Genomic DNA, 21,660 nt, shown 5'->3' with positions numbered 1-21,660 from the left:
GAAACAGTATTAATATATCTCCTGTTCTGACCACTAAACCCATCTGAAACAGTATTAATATATCTCCTGTTCTGACCACTAAACCCATCTGAAACAGTATTAATATATCTCCTGTTCTGACCACTAAACCCATCTGAAACAGTATTAATATATCTCCTGCCCTGACCACTAAACCCAACTGAAACAGTATTAATATATCTCCTGTTCTGACCACTAAACCCATCTGAAACAGTATTAATATATCTCCTGCCCTGACCACTAAACCCAACTGAAACAGTATTAATATATCTCCTGCCCTGACCACTAAACCCATCTGAAACAGTATTAATATATCTCCTGTTCTGACCACTAAACCCAACTGAGACAGTATTAATATATCTCCTGTTCTGACCACTAAACCCATCTGAAACAGTATTAATATATCTCCTGTTCTGACCACTAAACCCATCTGAAACAGTATTAATATATCTCCTGCCCTGACCACTAAACCCATCTGAAACAGTATTAATATATCTCCTGTTCTGACCACTAAACCCAACTGAAACAGTATTAATATATCTCCTGTTCTGACCTTACTAAACCCATCTGAAACAGTATTAATATACAGGTATCTCCTGCCCTGACCACTAAACCCATCTGAAACAGTATTAATATATCTCCTGTTCTGACCACTAAACCCATCTGAAACAGTATTAATATATCTCCTGTTCTGACCACTAAACCCATCTGAAACAGTATTAATATATCTCCTGTTCTGACCACTAAACCCATCTGAAACAGTATTAATATATCTCCTGTTCTGACCACTAAACCCATCTGAAACAGTATTAATATATCTCCTGTTCTGACCACTAAACCCATCTGAAACAGTATTAATATACAGGTATCTCCTGCCCTGACCACTAAACCCAACTGAAACAGTATTAATATATCTCCTGTTCTGACCACTAAACCCATCTGAAACAGTATTAATATACAGGTATCTCCTGCCCTGGCCACTAAACCCATCTGAAACAGTATTAATATATCTCCTGTTCTGACCACTAAACCCATCTGAAACAGTATTAATATACAGGTATCTCCTGCCCTGGCCACTAAACCCATCTGAAACAGTATTAATATTTCTCCTGTTCTGACCCCTAAACCCATCTGAAACAGTATTAATATATCTCCTGTTCTGACCACTAAACCCAACTGAAACAGTATTAATATATCTCCTGTTCTGACCACTAAACCCATCTGAAACAGTATTAATATTTCTCCTGCCCTGACCACTAAACCCAACTGAAACAGTATTAATATATCTCCTGTTCTGACCACTAAACCCAACTGAAACAGTATTAATATATTTCCTGTTCTGACCACTAAACCCATCTGAAACAGTATTAATATACAGGTATCTCCTGTTCTGACCCCTAAACCCATCTGAAACAGTATTAATATATCTCCTGCCCTGACCACTAAACCCATCTGAAACAGTATTAATATTTCTCCTGTCCTGACCCCTAAACCCATCTGAAACAGTATTAATATATCTCCTGTTCTGACCCCTAAACCCATCTGAAACAGTATTAATATATCTCCTGTCCTGACCACTAAACCCATCTGAAACAGTATTAATATATCTCCTGTTCTGACCCCTAAACCCATCTGAAACAGTATTAATATATATCCTGTTCTGACCCCTAAACCTATCTGAAACAGTATTAATATATTTCCTGTCCTGACCACTAAACCCATTTGAAACAGTATTAATATATCTCCTGTTCTGACCCCTAAACCCATCTGAAACAGTATTAATATATCTCCTGTTCTGACCCCTAAACCCATCTGAAACAGTATTAATATATCTCCTGTTCTGACCCCTAAACCCATCTGAAACAGTATTAATATATCTCCTGTTCTGACCACTAAACCCATCTGAACCAGTATTAATATATCTCCTGTTCTGACCCCTAAACCCATCTGAAACAGTATTAATATATCTCCTGTTCTGACCACTAAACCCATCTGAAACAGTATTAATATATCTCCTGTTCTGACCCCTAAACCCATCTGAAACAGTATTAATATATCTCCTGCCCTGACCACTAAACCCATCTGAAACAGTATTAATATTTCTCCTGTCCTGACCCCTAAACCCAACTGAAACAGTATTAATATATATCATGTTCTGACCACTAAACCCATCTGAACCAGTATTAATATATCTCCTGTCCCCTAAACCCAACTGAAACAGTATTAATATATCTCCTGTTCTGACCACTAAACCCATCTGAAACAGTATTAATATATCTCCTGTTCTGACCCCTAAACCCATCTGAAACAGTATTAATATATCTCCTGTTCTGACCCCTAAACCCATCTGAAACAGTATTAATATATCTCCTGTCCTGACCACTAAACCCATCTGAAACAGTATTAATATATCTCCTGTCCTGACCACTAAACCCATCTGAAACAGTATTAATATATCTCCTGTCCTGACCACTAAACCCATCTGAAACAGTATTAATATATCTCCTGTTCTGACCCCTAAACCTATCTGAAACAGTATTAATATATTTCCTGTCCTGACCACTAAACCCATTTGAAACAGTATTAATATATCTCCTGTTCTGACCCCTAAACCCATCTGAAACAGTATTAATATATCTCCTGTTCTGACCACTAAACCCATCTGAAACAGTATTAATATATTTCCTGTTCTGACCACTAAACCCATCTGAAACAGTATTAATATATCTCCTGTTCTGACCACTAAACCCATCTTAAACAGTATTAATATATTTCCTGTCCTGACCACTAAACCCATCTGAAACAGTATTAATATATCTCCTGTTCTGACCACTAAACCCAACTGAAACAGTATTAATATATCTCCTGTTCTGACCACTAAACCCATCTGAAACAGTATTAATATATCTCCTGTTCTGACCACTAAACCCATCTGAAACAGTATTAATATATTTCCTGTCCTGACCACTAAACCCAACTGAACCAGTATTATGTGACACTCCCTCCTCTCTCCCATTCTATCCAGTAGGTTCAGACATTGCTGACTTGCAATATGCTGCCTTTGAGTTCTAAGAGTGACGATGTTGGCCTGACCACTGCGTTCTGGAGGCACCTCTGAGAGGGAAGAAGAGTGTAGAGTCAGTTGACTGGACTAGCGTTGGCATTGCCCTGCTGCCTATCTTGTTCTACTGTCTCCCAGGTCCAGCCTTACATCCAGCCACCATGCGTGTGTCCTACAGCTTCTGCACAGTTTGGTCAGTCTCTATCCTGCTCCACTAATGGAAATTGATTGCCACTTAGCGAGGGCCTAGTTGTGCTGAGGGGTCAAGTGACGTCAGCGCAGGTCCTGCTGTGCGCTGGGAACTAGTTGAGAGAGAAGCTTTCTGACAGTAAACCAACCAGGGTGGTGTTTGAGGCAAAGCACGGTCACACCAAGTCTGGTCTTCTCCCTTCTGAAATCATACAGTGGACAGTACATGGTGTCTCTCCACTCAACCACAGGAAGTCATAGAAGATGACAAGGTGACAGAGTCCTGTGACTTAAAGGTGTCAGAATGAATGTGACAAGATTTGCTTTTTCGTCAGCAGAAGAGAGAGGAAAGAACTGGTGTCTGTGGGTAGACAGTATGGTGGATAGACAGTATGGTGGATAGACAGTATGGTGGATAGACAGTATGGTGGATAGACAGTGTTGTGAATAGACGGTATGGTGGATAGACAGTGTGGTGGATAGACAGTGTGGTGGATAGACAGTGTTGTGAATAGACAGTGTTGTGGATAGACCGTATGGTGGATAGACAGTATGGTGGATAGACAGTATGGTGGATAGACAGTATGGTGGATAGACAGTATGGTGGATAGACAGTATGATGGATAGACAGTGTGGTGGATAGACAGTATGGTGGATAGACAGTGTGGTGGATAGACAGTATGGTGGATAGACAGTATGGTGGATAGACAGTATGGTGGATAGACAGTGTGGTGGATAGACAGTGTGGTCGATAGACAGTGTGGTGGATAGACAGTGTGGTGGATAGACAGTATGGTGGATAGACCGTATGGTGGATAGACAGCATGGTGGATAGACAGTGTGGTGGATAGACAGTGTGGTGGATAGACAGTGTGGTGGATAGACAGTGTGGTCGATAGACAGTGTGGTGGATAGACAGTGTGGTCGATAGACAGTGTGGTGGATAGACAGTGTGGTGGATAGACAGTGTGGTCGATAGACAGTGTGGTGGATAGACAGTGTGGTGGATAGACAGTATGGTGGATAGACAGTGTGGTCGATAGACAGTGTGGTGGATAGACAGTGTGGTGGATAGACAGTATGGTGGATAGACAGTATGGTGGATAGACAGTATGATGCATACAGTCTGTGGTTATCAGTTCCAGACATTGTCACAGAGAAAGAGGAAGACAGACTCAAGTCTGGCTTTGTGGCTCTGAGCTCCAACATCACATTGGCTCAGGGCCCCCCTGATGAGGAGTGACAAAGTGTGTGTGGAGGGGGGGGGATTAAAACCAAAGTGAGTGTCAGCGCTGAGGGGGACATGTGTTGGGAGGGAGGGGGGTGGCCGAGGGTTATGATATCTCCAAAACCTTCTGTCGGGTGCCATCTACTCTTTCAATCCTAAACCCACAGCCCAACTCACTCACCCACCCAGGGCCACAACACATCTCCCAACAGCGATGCCGTATAGCTGAAATCTAATCCTTTGTAAACACTTTAAATCACCCAAATGTTTCTTGTTTATGCAATGACCATTTCTGTTTTTGAATTGTTATTCCTGTCTGAAAGCACAAATAAGTATTCTTATAAACCCTGTTCTAAATACATGTATTAATCTTTTTCCTGACTGGCTGTATGACCATTAGCTTACCAGCTAGATAACGAACAGATATCTGCCTTGTCTCAATGCAAACAGGCCTTTTGATTGTTCTACGGCAGGGTTTCTCAAACTGGGTCCTGGGGACCCCCAGGGGGGGGGGGCACGTTTTAGTTTTCTGAACCCTGGTGGAGCCATACACACTCCTTAGAACAGGGTTTCCCTGACTGGGTCCTGGGGACCCCCAAGGCTGCACGTTTTTGTTTTTGCTCCTAACACTACACATCTTATTCAAATGATCAAAGCTTGATGATTAGTTGATCATTTGATCATCAATCAGCTGTGTAGTGTTAGGGCAGAAACCAAAACGTGCCCCCCCCTGGGGGTCCCTAGGACCCGGTTAGGGAAACCCTGTTCTAAGGAGTGTGTATGGCTCCACCAGGGTTCAGAAAACTAAAATCACCAGAGGCAGCGAGCGGTATGTTGACTCACTGAGGCACATTTATGTACGAAAGTTTAACAATATTTTAATTTAGTCCGCCCAATAAAACGTTTAACTTTATGGGGAGGATGGCTGTCATGTCGTCACACTGTCCCATGATAGACGGTCCCGTGGGGGTTGTGTCATAGGCCCACAGCTGTGCCCCATTTGTCAACTGGCTGCCTCGGACCTGAACTCACAGTGCCACCATGCCACCTGGGGAGGGTTAAGATGGTGACACTTTACTGGTGACCTCTTACAAACCTAGGGCCATGCGGAGAAAGTGGACGGAATCACAGAATCCAGAAATTTAAACATAATTCAATGATGTTCAAACATTTATTGAACTTAGTAGGATATCAATTACATTTGCCCAAGTTTATCATAAGAAATGAACAGACTGCATCAGCGATTCATATTTCTTGCAACTTCCTGAATAGGCAACGAGAAATCCCCTGTCTGCGTATGTGAGGTGAGCACATCTACCTCTTTGTGTAGCGGTTAGCGATGATGCTAATGAAAACAGTCTTCTGGTAGATGGAAAGGCTTTCCCAAAAAACTTCTCAATTAAATGTTAACCTCAAAGTAGCCTATGCTGACCTGGCAGAACAATATAATGATTATTTCCATAAATCCAGTGGGTATTTGTTTAGCAAACTCTACCATCATATGTGTGCTACAAAAACACGCTAAACAACAGCCTCTTGCTAGGTGTACACTTGAATTGAAGGGTAACTATATCCAAAAATCTAATCTTCTCACATTTTTCCCAGACCTCATAAGTGGTCTCCTGATGTGGTTTTAACATTGTTGTGGACAGACACAAAGCCGTGTCTGACCCTAATCCAATTAGCTGTTGTGTTGTCACTGGGTGCTGCCTGTTCAGTCTATGGCCTTTGTCCTGGGATGTGTTTGGTGGTGGGGTGGGGGCGGGGGATGTCAGATTAATAACACAAGTTATTAACAACCCGGAACAGGAGGGAGTTTGTGTCTAGGAAGGGTTGGGGGTTGGGGCTTATTGTGCACATTGTGATTAGTCCATCATGTTCCGGACCGGTTGTGTCCTTCAAGAATTGATGGCCTCCTGCCCTATCTGCACCCTGCAGCATTATTGGATGACTGCCTTTGTTTCTATTTTAGTGACTTCGTGCCTGCTAGCTCCGCCTTTACACCATACAGCCTCACACATCACATGGGGGACATCCTTGTATCTCTCTCACAGTTTTCAGGGACACAGAATACACTATTACAGTTCATACAGTTCATTCTGTTGAAGTTGACATCTGTATTGGAGTCTTAGCTTTCTGTTCAACATCTCCATCTATCTATTGTGTCTATCTGAAACATCTCCATCTATCTATTGTATCTATCTGAAACATCTGTCTATCGTGTCTATCTGAAACATCTCCATCTCTCCATTGTGTCTATCTGGAACATCTCAATCTGTCTATTGTGTCTATCTGAAACATCTCCATCTGCCCATTGTGTATATCTGAAACATCTGTCTATTGTGTCATCTGAAACATCTGTCTATTGTGTCATCTGAAACATCTGTCCAATGTGTCTACCTGAAACACCTGTCTATTGTGTCTATCTGAAGCATCTGTCTATTGTGTCTATCTGAAACATCGCCATCTGTCCATTGTGTCTATCTGAAACATCACCATCTGTCCATTGTGTCTATCTCAAACATCTGAAACATATGTCTATTGTGTCTATCTGAAACATCGCCATCTGTCCATTGTGTCTATCTCAAACATCTGAAACATCTGTCCATTGTGTCTATCTCAAACATCTGAAACATCTGTCTATTGTGTCTATCTCAAACATCTGAAACATCTGTCTATTGTGTCTATCTCAAACATCTGAAACATCTGTCCATTGTGTCTATCTGCAGGTGAAGGATGAGAAGAAGATCCAGGAGGTGGTTGACCTGACGGATTACGAGCGTTCTGAGGAGCTCCGCAAGGCCAAGAGCCGCAGCAAGAAGAACCACAGCAAGTTCACCCTGCTGCGCTGCAGAACCCCAGGCAACACGGTGGGTCCACAGGAAGTGTTAACAAGAACCCAGATCTAGAACCTTGGAAAGAGCAAACCTGTACCTCAAAGTACTGTACCACAATAGCAACACAATCAATACTTACATCTTAAACTCACTGTTGAGATGAGTTTCACGGTACTGTAGCCAGACATTAGCATAGTCAGATCAGTTACAGTAGCCAGATTGATTGACAGGCTGATTGACACTCACCTGACTCGGCTCGCCAGACGGGGTCACCACCCTGTACACCCTGTCCTTAGTCATTAGCCATGATCCCCTTTGACTCTACTTAGCTCCTCCCACCTCTGTCTCTGCCCAGAGACACTGTCCTCCCTCCCTCTGTTCCCTCCCTCCCTCTGTTCCCTCCCTCCCTCTGTTCCCTCCCCCCCTGTTCCCTCCCTCCCTCTGTTCCCTCCCTCCCTCTGTTCCCTCCCTCCCTCTGTTCCCTCCCTCCCCTGTTCCCTCCCTCCTTCTGTTCCCTCCCTTTCACAGGGACATTGTGTTCCAGACTCGCCACACCTCCAACTCCTACACCCAGTATATGATCACCACAGACTAACTGGACAGGCTTACTGGAGAAACAGAGTGAAAGTGTCAAATTCCCAATGCTTGTAGACCATTTGAAATCTGACAGTTTGCCAGTCCAGTTCACCTTTGAAACATGGAAAGGCTCTTCTGGTGAGGCAGTGATTCCCCCATGACCCCTACACACGCTAGGATGGGCGTTCTTTTTTTATGTACTCACACATTTATTTATTTAGAGTACTCAAAGCCGTTTTTTAATCATATGTAGAACACAAGACCCCCGCTGGGAAAAAGATGTGTCCATTTATCTATAGACATAACCTGTATGACCCTTGGCTTGGTTTATTTTCTGTTGTGCCCTGCAAATGCACATATACAAATGGAACACTAACATGGTCTCCAAGTCCTGTTCAGGCAGCCACAAAGCACAATCCACCAAATAGTGTTACAGTAATTGACACAAACGTAATCTCTGGTTAAAGGTCATGCATTGGACTTCCGTTCCAGTACTCCATTACTCATACCCATCCCTAACACACACGTACACTCACAAAGCGGCGCACACACACGCACACACACGCACACGCAGGATCTCCCAGAACCCTCAGAGCAGCAGGAGGATAGGGTATCATGTTGGGTTGTCAGGGGAGGAAGCTTGTGTTTCAGCACACAGACAGACACAGACTGAGAGAGATTCGCAGAGTCTCCACACAGCTGCAGTTTCCTGTAGCCTCAGTGGGAGAAAGAGCACCATATGGTCATATCTGTGTGTGAATGTGTGCGTGAGTGATATGGGTTTCTGGAATGGTACCTATATGAAAGGTATCCCTTACAGATGGTTGACTGAGAACTATGCATGTTATGATTTTCAACACTCCTTCATGCTCATTTAAACAAGATTGTGCAAGGCCCTGGCTTCTTACATTCCCTCTCTCTCGTTTGTGTCTGTCAGGTCCCTAACCTGGTGTTCCTGGCTGTTAGTCCAGAGGAGAAGGAGTCCTGGATAAACGCCTTAAATGGAGCAATCACCAGATCCAAGAACAGCATCCTGGATGAGGTGAGACACACCTCCACTCTCCTTCTCCTCTCTCTCTTATAAACAACACTTCATCTGTCACATGGCCAATTGCAAGAGGATATCTTACTGAATGCACTTTTGAGGAATGGAATCCATTGACCCGCCCCTCATTCACACCCTCATGACCTGACACTAAACTCCCACAGCATGTTGACATGTATAAAGTGCTTCAGAAATAGAAGGAACTGTTATCGTATCTTACATTCTATCTTAAACTGGTTTCCTGATGAGGGCATTTTCTGGGTTTCAGTCTAGTGTAGTGTAGATGAAATGACCTCTATAAAGCAGAGAGACAGGTGGTGACAGCTGTGACAGTCTTCTAGCTGAGGCAGCTGATCAAAGGATTCCCTCTCTGTTTGGGGATGATGGGATGGATCCTTCATCCCTCCTTCTCACTGCAGGTCAATCGCCCTGATGACATCAATAGACAGACGGTAGGGGAGCAGCTTGATGTGAAATAACATGTACACACACTAAAACACACACACACACACACACACGTCTGAGCTTTTATGCACTTAACGCATCGTGTCAACACCACCCTTATATAAGGCCACAACACACACATTTGACATAGTCCCCAACACACACACATGGATGGACACATGCACACACACACTGATGCACGAAAGCACACCCACCCAAACACACACACACACACAGCTATAGATGGCCCAAACTGTACAGGTCCCTATCACACAGCTATAGATGGCTCAAACTGTACAGGTCCCTATCACACAGCTATAGATGGCCCAAACTCTACATGTCCCTATCACACAGATATAGATGGCCCAAACTGTACATGTCCCTATCACACAGCTATATATGGCCCAAACTGTATAGGTCCCTATCACACAGCTATAGATGTCCCAAACTGTACAGGTCCCTATCACACAGCTATAGATGGCCCAAACAGTACAGGTCCCTATCACACAGCTATAGATGGCCCAAACAGTACAGGTCCCTATCACACAGCTACAGATGGCCCAAACTCTACATGTCCCTATCACACAGATATAGATGGCCCAAACTGTACATGTCCCTATCACACAGATATAGATGGCCCAAACAGTACAGGTCCCTATCACACAGCTATAGATGGCCCAAACAGTACAGGTCCTTATCACACAGCTATAGATGGCCCAAACTGTACATGTCCCTATCACACAGCTATAGATGGCCCAAACAGTACATGTCCCTATCACACAGCTATAGATGGCCCAAACTGTGCATGTCCCTATCACACAGCTATAGATGGCCCAAACTGTACAGGTCCCTATCACACAGCTATAGATGGCCCAAACTGTACATGTCCCTGTCACACAGCTATATATGGCCCAAACTGTATAGGTCCCTATCACACAGCTATAGATGTCCCAAACTGTACAGGTCCCTATCACACAGCTATAGATGGCCCAAACAGTACAGGTCCCTATCACACAGCTATAGATGGCCCAAACAGTACAAGTCCCTATCACACAGCTATAGATGGCCCAAACTCTACATGTCCCTATCACACAGCTATAGATGGCCCAAACTCTACATGTCCCTATCACACAGCTATAGATGGCCCAAACTGTACAGGTCCCTATCACACAGCTATAGATGGCCCAAACTGTACAGGTCCCTATCACACAGCTATAGATGGCCCAAACTGTACATGTCCCTATCACACAGCTATAGATGTCCCAAACTACAGGTCCCTATCACACAGCTATAGATGGCCCAAACAGTACAGGTCCCTATCACACAGCTATAGATGGCCCAAACAGTACAGGTCCCTATCACACAGCTATAGATGGCCCAAACTGTACAGGTCCCTATCACACAGCTATAGATGGCCCAAACTGTACATGTCCCTGTCACACAGCTATATATGGCCCAAACTGTACAGGTCCCTATCACACAGCTATAGATGTCCCAAACTGTACAGGTCCCTATCACACAGCTATAGATGGCCCAAACAGTACATGTCCCTATCACACAGCTATAGATGGCCCAAACTGTGCATGTCCCTATCACACAGCTATAGATGGCCCAAACTGTACAGGTCCCTATCACACAGCTATAGATTGCCCAAACAGTACATGTCCCTATCACACAGCTATAGATGGCCCAAACTGTACAGGTCCCTATCACTCAGCTATAGATGGCCCAAATTGTACATGTCCCTATCACACAGCTATAGATGGCCCAAACTGTACAGGTCCCTATCACACAGCTATAGATGGCCCAAACAGTACATGTCCCTATCACACAGCTATAGATGGCCCAAACAGTACATGTCCCTATCACACAGCTATAGATGGCCCAAACTGTACAGGTCCCTATCACTCAGCTATAGATGGCCCAAACAGGACATGTCCCTATCACACAGCTATAGATGGCCCAAACTGTACAGGACCCTATCACACAGCTATATATGGCCCAAACTGTATAGGTCCCTATCACACAGCTATATATGGCCCAAACTGTACAGGACCCTATCACACAGCTATATATGGCCCAAACTGTATAGGTCCCTATCACACAGCTATATATGGCCCAAACTGTATAGGTCCCTATCACACAGCTATATATGGCCCAAACAGTACATGTCCCTATCACACAGCTATAGATGGCCCAAACAGTACATGTCCCTATCACACAGCTATAGATGGCCCAAACAGGACATGTCCCTATCACACAGCTATAGATGGCCCAAACAGTACATGTCCCTATCACACAGCTATAGATGGCCCAAACAGGACATGTCCCTATCACACAGCTATAGATGGCCCAAACAGTACATGTCCCTATCACACAGCTATAGATGGCCCAAACAGTACATGTCCCTATCACACAGCTATAGATGGCCCAAACTGTATAGGTCCCTATCACACAGCTATATATGGCCCAAACAGTACATGTCCCTATCACACAGCTATAGATGGCCCAAACAGTACATGTCCCTATCACACAGCTATAGATGGCCCAAACAGGACATGTCCCTATCACACAGCTATAGATGGCCCAAACAGTACATGTCCCTATCACACAGCTATAGATGGCCCAAACAGTACATGTCCCTATCACACAGCTATAGATGGCCCAAACTGTACAGGTCCCTATCACACAGCTATAGATGGCCCAAACTGTACATGTCCCTATCACTCAGCTATAGATGGCCCAAACTGTACAGGTCCCTATCACACAGCTATAGATGGCCCAAACAGTACATGTCCCTATCACTCAGCTATAGATGGCAGAAGCACTCTCACAATGACTATCCAAATCCATGTCATCACTGTTAAAGAAACAGAACGAATACAACATTGAGCTACTTTCACATAGAATAAAATACATTTAGAGGACAACTGGTCAGGCGTGTGGATGGACTCGGAACAACAGCACCAGCACTGTGAGAGATATCAATTACCTCCAGGGCTCCAGTGTCTCTGCTGATCAATGGCCTGATGACATCAGAGACGGGATTCACTCTTCCACCAGGATGGTGTTTCATTGCTCTCAACTGTAGGGTTATCGCAGGTGGAGTCCTACATGATGATACACACGTACTGTAGATCTATGTTGAAAAACCTGCATTGAATTGCAATGCAACATTGGTTGAAAGTGTTTTATACACATCATGTATGTGTATAATAGCAAACCAATAGCAAACCTAGTGCCCTGAAATACACCCTTATTTTAATTTTAGTTTAACCTTTATTTAACTAGGCAAGTCAGTAAAGAACAAATTCTTATTTACAATGATGGTCTAGGAACAGTGGATTAACTGCCTTGTTCAGGGCCACTTATACTGAACACAGTAGCCTGACAAGACAGTCACATGATTGGATGGCGTTTTAAAACATCCTCAAAAATTCTATTAAATCTGTGGATTCCTCCTGGTCAGCTGTATCACATAGAAATACTAGATTGACTCCAGAATATTGTCTTACAATAGAATAACTAGATACATGTTAACAATTGGTTGTGGGACAATTGCTGATCCAAGGTTTTTGTCAAAGGATGATAGATAAATAAATCTGGTTGAGTTTGGGTTTAGTCATTGGTTGTCATGTCAGAAAGAAAGAAGGCAGGTAATAGCTGTAACTGCATACATTACATGATTGTGGAGCGACAAGCTTACAAAATATCACAACAGTATGTTTAGCAGAACATAAAAGTTGCACCCATCATATAATCACCATTTAAACCCACTCTGTGTTATGTCCAACACCGAGATGGATCATGTTGGCAAACACCGGAGATGGATAATGTAGGCAAACACCGGAGATGTATCATGTAGGCAAACACCGGAGATGTATAATGTTGGCAAACACCGGAGATGTATCATGTAGGCAAACACCGGAGATGTATCATGTAGGCAAACACCGGAGATGGATCATGTAGGCAAATGCCCGAGATGTATAATGTTGGCAAACACCGGAGATGGATAATGCAGGCAAACACCGGAGATGTATAATGTTGGCAAACACCCGAGATGTATAATGTTGGCAAACACCCGAGATGGATCATGTTGGCAAACACCGGAGATGTATAATGTTGGCAAACACCGGAGATGTATAATGTTGGCAAACACCGGAGATGTATCATGTAGGCAAACACCGGAGATGTATAATGTTGGCAAACACCGGAGATGGATCATGTAGGCAAATACCCGAGATGTATAATGTTGGCAAACACCGGAGATGTATCATGTAGGCAAATACCCGAGATGTATAATGTTAGCAAACACCGGAGATGTATAATGTTGGCAAACACCGGAGATGGATAATGTTGGCAAACACCCGAGATGTATAATGTTGGCAAACACCGAGATGTATAATGTTGGCAAACACCGGAGATGGATAATGTCTGCAAACACCGGAGATGTATAATGTCGGCAAACACCGGAGATGTATAATGTTGGCAAACACCGGAGATGGATAATGTTGGCAAACACCCGAGATGTATAATGTTGGCAAACACCCAAGATTTATAATGTTGGCAAACACCGGAGATGGATAATGTTGGCAAACACCGAGATGTATAATGTTGGCAAACACCTGAGATGTATAATGTTGGCAAACACCCAAGATGTATAATGTTGGCAAACACCCGAGATGTATAATGTTGGCAAACACCCAAGATGGATCATGTTGGCCAGCTCCGGAGAATGATAATGTTGGCAAACACCGGAGATGGATCATGTTGGCAAACACCGGAGATGGATAATGTTGGCAAACACCGGAGATGGATAATTTTGGCAAACACTGGAGATGGATCATGTAGGAAAACACCGGAGATGGATAATGTAGGCAAACACCGGAGATGGATAATGTTTGCAAACACCGGAGATGGATAATGTTGGCAAACACCGGAGATGGATAATGTTGGCAAACACCGGAGATGGATAATGTTCGGAGATGGATAGGCAAACACCGGAGATGGATAATGTTGGCAAACACCGGAGATGGATAATGTTGGCAAACACCGGAGATGGATCATGTAGGCAAACACCGGAGATGGATCATGTAGGCAAACACCGGAGATGTATCATGTTGGCAAACACCGGAGATGGATCATGTAGGCAAACACCGGAGATGGATAATGGATCATGTTGGCAAACAAATTAATTTCACCTTTATTTAAGAACATTTGTTAATTTTTTTATTTCACCTTTATTTAACCAGGTAGGCCAGTTGAGAACAAGTTCTCATTTACAATTGCGACCTGGCCAAGATAAAGCAAAGCAGTGTGACACAAACAACAACACAAAGTTACACATGGAATAAACAAACGCACAGTCAATAACACAATAGAAAAAAATCTATATACAATGTATGCAAATGAGGTAAGATTAGGGAGGTAAGGCAATAAATAGGCCGTAGTGGTGAAGTAATTACAATTTAGCAATTAAACACTGGAGTGATAGATGTGCAGAAGATGAATGTGCAAGTAGAGATACTGGGGTGCAAAGGAGCACAAATAAATAACAATATTGTAACGGTTGTCTGCATGGGAAAGAGAGTCGGACCAAAATGCGGCGTGTAGATTGTGATTCATGTTTATTCAACTGAAGCAACACGAATCTAAATACAAACACTACAAAACAATAAACGTAACGAAAACCGAAACAGCCTAATACTGGTGCACATACACACAGAACAAGGACATCAAGACACTAAGGACAATCACCCACAAAACCCAACACCAAACAGGCTACCTAAATATGGTTCCCAATCAGAGACAATGATGAACACCTGACAAACCAGATGTAACATAGAATGCCCACTCAGCTCACACCCTGACCAACCAAAACATAGAAACATGCAAAGCAAACTATGGTCAGGGTGTGACAAATATGGGGATGAGGTAGTTGGATGGGCTATTTACAGATGGGCTGTGTACAGTGCAATGATCTGTGAGCTGCTCTGACAGCTGATGCTTAAATTAGTGAGGGAGATATGAGTCTCCAGCTTCAGTGATTTTTGAAATTCGTTTCAGTCATTGGCAGCACAGAACTAGGAGTTTATGTACAATTGACGGCCTACACCGGCCAAACCCGGACGACGCTGGGCCAATTGTGCACCGCCCTATGGGACTCTCAATCACAGCTGGTTGTGATGCAGCCTGGATAGCTAACCTAGTGCTCTTAACTACACACTTGTGCTGGTCATCTCCATCTTTTCTCGTTCCACCTGATAATGTAATGGTTAAAAGCTTTCAGATCCAATTGACAATTATGACATTGATATTAGACATAAAATCCCAGCGGATAAAATATGACATGTTGCTTAGTCCCACTAGCCAGTGAATAAACTACACTCCAGCTGAACTCACTTCATCAGTGGAGACGGTGTTATCACCAGATGACAGTGCAGACGTGTTGGTCATCAGTGTAGCTATAGGTTAGCTATGGGTTAGCTATATGTTAGCTATAGGTTAGCTATAGGTTAGCTATATGTTAGCTATAGGTTAGCTATAGGTTAGCTATGGGTTAGCTATATGTTAGCTATAGGTTAGCTATAGGTTAGCTATAGGTTAGCTATAGGTTAGCTATAGGGCTGAACTCACTTCATCAGTGGAGACGGTGTTATCACCAGATGACAGTGCAGACGTGTTGGTCATCAGTGTAGCTATATGTTAGCTATAGGTTAGCTATAGGTTAGCTATATGTTAGCTATAGGTTAGCTATAGGTTAGCTATAGGTTAGCTATAGGGCTGAGCTCACTTCATCAGTGGAGACAGTGTTATCACCAGATGACAGTGCAGACGTGTTGGTCATCAGTGTAGCTATGTGTTAGCTATAGGTTAGCTATATGTTAGCTATAGGTTAGCTATATGTTAACTATAGGTTAGCTATATGTTAGCTATAGGTTAGCTATAGGGCTGAGCTCACTTCATCAGTGGAGACGGTGTTATCACCAGATGACAGTGCAGACGTGTTGGTCATCAGTGTAGCTATATGTTAGCTATATGTTAGCTATATGTTAGCTATAGGTTAGCTATAGGTTAGCTATAGGTTAGCTATAGGTTAGCTATAGGTTAGCTATAGGTTAGCTATAGGTTAGCTATAGGTTAGCTATAGGTTAGCTATAGGTTAGCTATATGTTAGCTATAGGTTAGCTATAGGTTAGCTATAGGGCTGAACTCACTTCATCAGTGGAGACGGTGTTATCACCAGATGACAGTGCAGACGTGTTGGTCATCAGTGTAGCTATATGTTAGCTATATGTTAGCTATAGGTTAGCTATAGGTTAGCTATATGTTAGCTATAGGTTAGCTATATGTTAGCTATAGGGCTGAGCTCACTTCATCAGTGGAGACAGTGTTATCACCAGATGACAGTGCAGACGTGTTGGTCATCAGTGTAGCTATATGTTAGCTATATGTTAGCTATATGTTAGCTATAGGTTAGCTATAGGTTAGCTATAGGTTAGCTATAGGGCTGAACTCACTTCATCAGTGGACACAGTGTTATCACTAGATGACAGTGCAGACGTGTTGGTCATCAGTGTAGCTATAGGTTAGCTATAGGGCTGAACTCACTTCATCAGTGGACACAGTGTTATCACTAGTTAACAGTGCAGATGTTTTGGTTGTCAGTGTAGCTATAGGTTAGCTATAGGTTATCTATAGGTTAGCGGCCTGTTTCCCAAGGACTTATGCAAATTGTTGTGGCCCATTTGGCCCAGTGAATCTCATGCCTGTAGATAATCAATCCATGATTAGGTCTATAATACTGATCAATAAACTACCCAACCCACTCCGACACAAACACAGCCCTCAGGCTAATGTGAAAGCATGCATCCCCTCACTCCACATGTGACTGTTCCATTATCTCTCACTCTCCTCTCTCTCTCTCTCTCTCTCTCTCTCTCTCTCTCTCTCTCTCTCTCTCTCTCTCTCTCTCTCTCTCCCTCTATTTCTCCTTTATCTCCCTCTCTCTCTCCTTTATCTCTCTCTCTCCCTCCCCCTCTCTCTCTCTCTCTCTCTCTCTCTCTCTCTCTCTCTCTCTCTTTCATCTTTCTTTTTTCTTGCTTTCTTTCAGGTCATGGTTGAGGATGAAAACCTTCTGTCCCATCTCACACGGGACAGGGCTAAGATCCCTCACACACGGCGCCTGCCTACACGAGGACACATCATGGCTGTGGTAGGTATCCTGCTTCTCCTGGCCTGTCTTATCTTAGCCCTCCTTATTACCGGCTGGTTGGAGACAATTCCAACTCTGTCAATTGAGCTTTAATTCAATGAGTCAGTTGGACATGGTGATGATCAAACTACTTTCAACTGGAATTTTTCATTAGTTTAATCCAATTCATTTCCTAACTTAACTAAATCACAATGGGCCTTACCCTGATCTCAGTGTTTCTTACGGTGTCTAATATCACTAACAGACTGTTTCTCCTTGCTCCGTATCCAGGCCTCCACTTCTACCTCTGACGGCATGTTGACCCTTGACCTGATCCAGGAGGAGGACAGCCCCAGCACAGACAGCCAGGACACCTGTGACAAGAGCTTCCGGGCCAACCTGGACAAATCCACTCAGCTCGACTGCCTCAGGTCCAAAACAGAGGGTGCCATCAGTAGCATCTGTCTAACGCCTCCCACAGAGGTCACTGGGAAGTCCCAGAGCCTGCCGCGCGATACCGGGGTCACCTGGGACGATAAACAGCAACTTCAGAGCCCGATGGGGAAGTCCTGCACTCCTCAGCCAGGCAAGAGGCTCACACCGGCCGAGAAAAGCCGCTGCGCCTCCATGGACGAGATCCTCTCACACTCCGGGACACAGGCCACCAAACCCAGGACATCCATCCCCCGCTCTGCCACCTCTGCCCCCGGGCAACCTGCCGCCCATCAGCCAGCTGCAGGACCTAATCGCTCAGAAGCTGGAGAGAACTCAGGAGCTGCTGATGCAGGTGCAGGGGCGAAGGGGGAGGAGGTAGAGCGGGGGAAGGGGAAAGGGAAGGACTCGCCAGGTTCCAAGGGCTCCAAGGGTTCCTCGGACGGGGCCCGGGCGGAGGCAGAGAGGCTGCTGAAGGAGGCAGCGTCCACATGGGGTCAGGCCAAGGATGTTCTAGAGGAGGTGAAGGAGCTGAGGGCGCTCTACCGTCAGCTGGACTCGCTGCCCACCACCCATGCCTCCCTCTCACCCCTCACACCCTCCAACAGCTGCAAGCAGACTGACTACAGGAAGAGCATGATGTGACCGTCAGAGAACTCAACACAGACTGGACTATGAATCCCTGAGCAAAAAAACAACTCAACATGCAAAGCCACAATATTGTTAAATATGTCTGTTTCTCTCCTTCTGTGTTCTTTCACTTTATTGATGCTGTGACAAAGTGAGGCCATTCAGTTGCCCAACGACGTCCCCTGTGCTTGACCACTGTGCCCTTAGATGTCTGCTTGATGAAGGGTGCGGGGGGCAAAGGGAAGGGGCCAATCTAGGGACTCAGGTACATGTTGACCAGGGAGTCTCTCTGTATTGACCTGCTGATGAAAGACCTTGTGATGCTGCAGTGTTGTTTTCCTCCGCGTTGGTTGTCAAAGAGGGGATGTTGCAAGGTTTGGGCGGGAATCAGAAGGGCTCTGCTCTCCAGGGACAGACACACAGTGGTTGAGGATGACTCAGGTTACAGGAAGGAAACATGGTGTCCAGACCAGCCCGTATGTTGGGAATGTCAATGTTTTCCTTTTTCTGTTACACAACACACTGGAAGGTTGGTCTGAGCCAGATTCCCAACGAACACCAATCTAAAACCAACAGCAGCCCACCGTACAGTACAGCATTCTCCCTCCCTCCCTCTGCTGCTCTGGGAATGGAGCTCAGTGGACTCTTCATCTCTGCTGGTCCATTATGATTCACAGGGACAAGGGGAACCAGTTCACATAGTCAGAACTAACTGGTGTTCCATAGGGTGTTTCTGTCTGTTCCATGAGCCATATGATACAGTCAAAATGGAGGACGTCTGTCTGGGTTGTGTTGTTACTAGATGGTACATACTAGGACAGGGCTGTTCCTTTCCTGTAGGCCGACAGCCAGTTGTCTTCAGCCAGTTGCCACTGCAGCCATTGATTCTCATGCTGCTGTAGAGCCATGGAGCCGGGATGGCATCTGTGTGTGTCTGGTGTGAGTGGTGATGATCATGCTACTGTAGAGCCATGGAGCCGGGATGGCGTCTGTGTGTGTCTGGTGGGAGTGGTGATGATCATGCTACTGTAGAGCCATGGAGCCGGGATGGCGTCTGTGTGTGTCTGGTGGGATTGGTAATGATCATGCTACTGTAGAGCCATGGAGTCGGGATGGCGTCTGTGTGTGTCTGGTGGGATTGGTGATGATCATGCTACTGTAGAGCCATGGAACCGGGATGGCGTCTGTGTGTGTCTGGTGGGAGTGGTGATGATCATGCTACTGTAGAGCCATGGAGCCGGGATGGCGTCTGTGTGTGTCTGGTGTGAGTGATGATTATCATGCTACTGTAGAGCCATGGAGCCGGGATGGCGTCTGTGTGTGTCTGGTGGGAGTGGTGATGATCATGCTACTGTAGAGCCATGGAGCCGGGATGGCGTCTGTGTGTGTCTGGTGTGAGTGGTGATGATCATGCTACTGTAGAGCCATGGAGCCGGGATGGCGTCTGTGTGTGTCTGGTGTGAGTGGTGATTATCATGCTACTGTAGAGCCATGGAGCCGGGATGGCGTCTGTGTGTGTCTGATATGAGTGGGAGGCATGACATAGAGGTCAGATGCAGTACTGAGGAGAGGAACCACTTGTAAGTGATTTGCTAAAATAGTAATAATAACAGAATTGCACTATGAAGGAAGGCTGTAAAACAAGAGGATGAAACTGGTGGGTGGAAACTGGAGAGAACAGATGTGTCTAATATGGCTTTTCATTCTGTTCTACGTATTTGTTACGACAATCTAGTGTTTGTAGAAACATACAGGCTGCATAGTTCCAATGCCTTGATACCTAAGACAGTCGCTCAACTCGCTACTCTTTGAAAATCCGAGCTTCTCAAAGGTACAATGTGTGTAAACAATGCTGTTGATGAACGCATCCCTCCGGCTAGCAGCGGCCAATGGACTACGTCGCCTGATCAAAACATCCAGTGCGTCTCTCCAGAGCACCCCGTCTTGTTTTATAGTCAGCAGCTACATATGTTATGTGTTTGCACAGTGCTGTGGAAATGGTTCGCTCTGGACTGTCAGACAGACAACAAAAACAGTGTTATGATTATGTTGTTATCATTGTTTGTGTTTTTATTTGTTTAAAATGCTTTTATAGGATGATTTAAGGCACGCTTTAGAGAAAAAAATGGCCGGGGCATTCTAGAACGTTCAGGCTCTTAGAATGCTCAACTGGAAACTCTGCATATTGTAGTGTTACTCTGTTTGTTTAACCAGCAACCACAACCCAATAACACAAGTCAAAAATCATTAACGTTGAAGTTGAAGTTGGATATGGACATAAAAGAGGGTGAGGTGAGAAAGGTATGTTAGAAAGAACACAACAGGAAACATTGAACTGAGTAGGCCAGAAACAATATTTTTAGTAGTACGTCTATTATTGTTGTTGTTATTTCGTTTTATCTGGGATGAAGTACTATCTTGTGTGAGGCTGAACACAAAACCTTACGTTTGTGCAATCCTGAAAAGATTGATATGACCGCCGATGCACTGTACATACTCGGAGCAGTTTGAATCATCTCAAAGGATGTTGCTGTATTTTCTTATTGCGTTGCATTATGATGGAGACGGAAGTGGCTTTGCTTTGCAATGAAGTTCATCACTTCTGGACTGTCAAAGTACTTGAGACATAACCACTTGTGCAATTATAACAATCAGCCTAATTCAGACAACCAGTGTTCTACATTGAATGTTTGCTTTTTTAAGTCAAAACCTAGCCGAGAATTGTAATAAAATGATTTTTGTATGTCCATTCAGAAGAATACCCTACTGGAATATAGGGCTGGTTTTCATAGGAAATGCTGAGGTAGGAAGTGATTGATCCAAGCATTGTTTTTGTGGCAGCAATAACACCATCTTCAAGCTATGCCAAAGATAATATGGCTGTACAAGGAAATACAATTATTCCCATTGAAATACTTTGATCATGTAAATAAGGATGTTTCATATTTTCTAGTTGACAATGTGAATGTCAGCCTACTTGTTCTGACAACCATACCACATGTTGTG

The 21,660-nt window shown here is 44.3% G+C and overlaps 1 pseudogene; it reads left to right on the top strand.

The window, feature by feature from the left end:
• LOC124021183 overlaps positions 1 to 21,405 on the top strand; it is a 50,032-nt pseudogene extending 28,627 nt beyond the window's left edge.
• The last annotated feature ends 255 nt before the right edge of the window (positions 21,406 to 21,660 follow it).

Source organism: Oncorhynchus gorbuscha, unplaced genomic scaffold, assembly GCF_021184085.1.
Source record: "Oncorhynchus gorbuscha isolate QuinsamMale2020 ecotype Even-year unplaced genomic scaffold, OgorEven_v1.0 Un_scaffold_1079, whole genome shotgun sequence".
Lineage (NCBI taxonomy): Eukaryota > Metazoa > Chordata > Actinopteri > Salmoniformes > Salmonidae > Oncorhynchus > Oncorhynchus gorbuscha.
The sequence above is the reverse complement of the archived record's forward strand: the minus strand, read 5'-3'. Positions and strand labels throughout refer to the sequence as shown.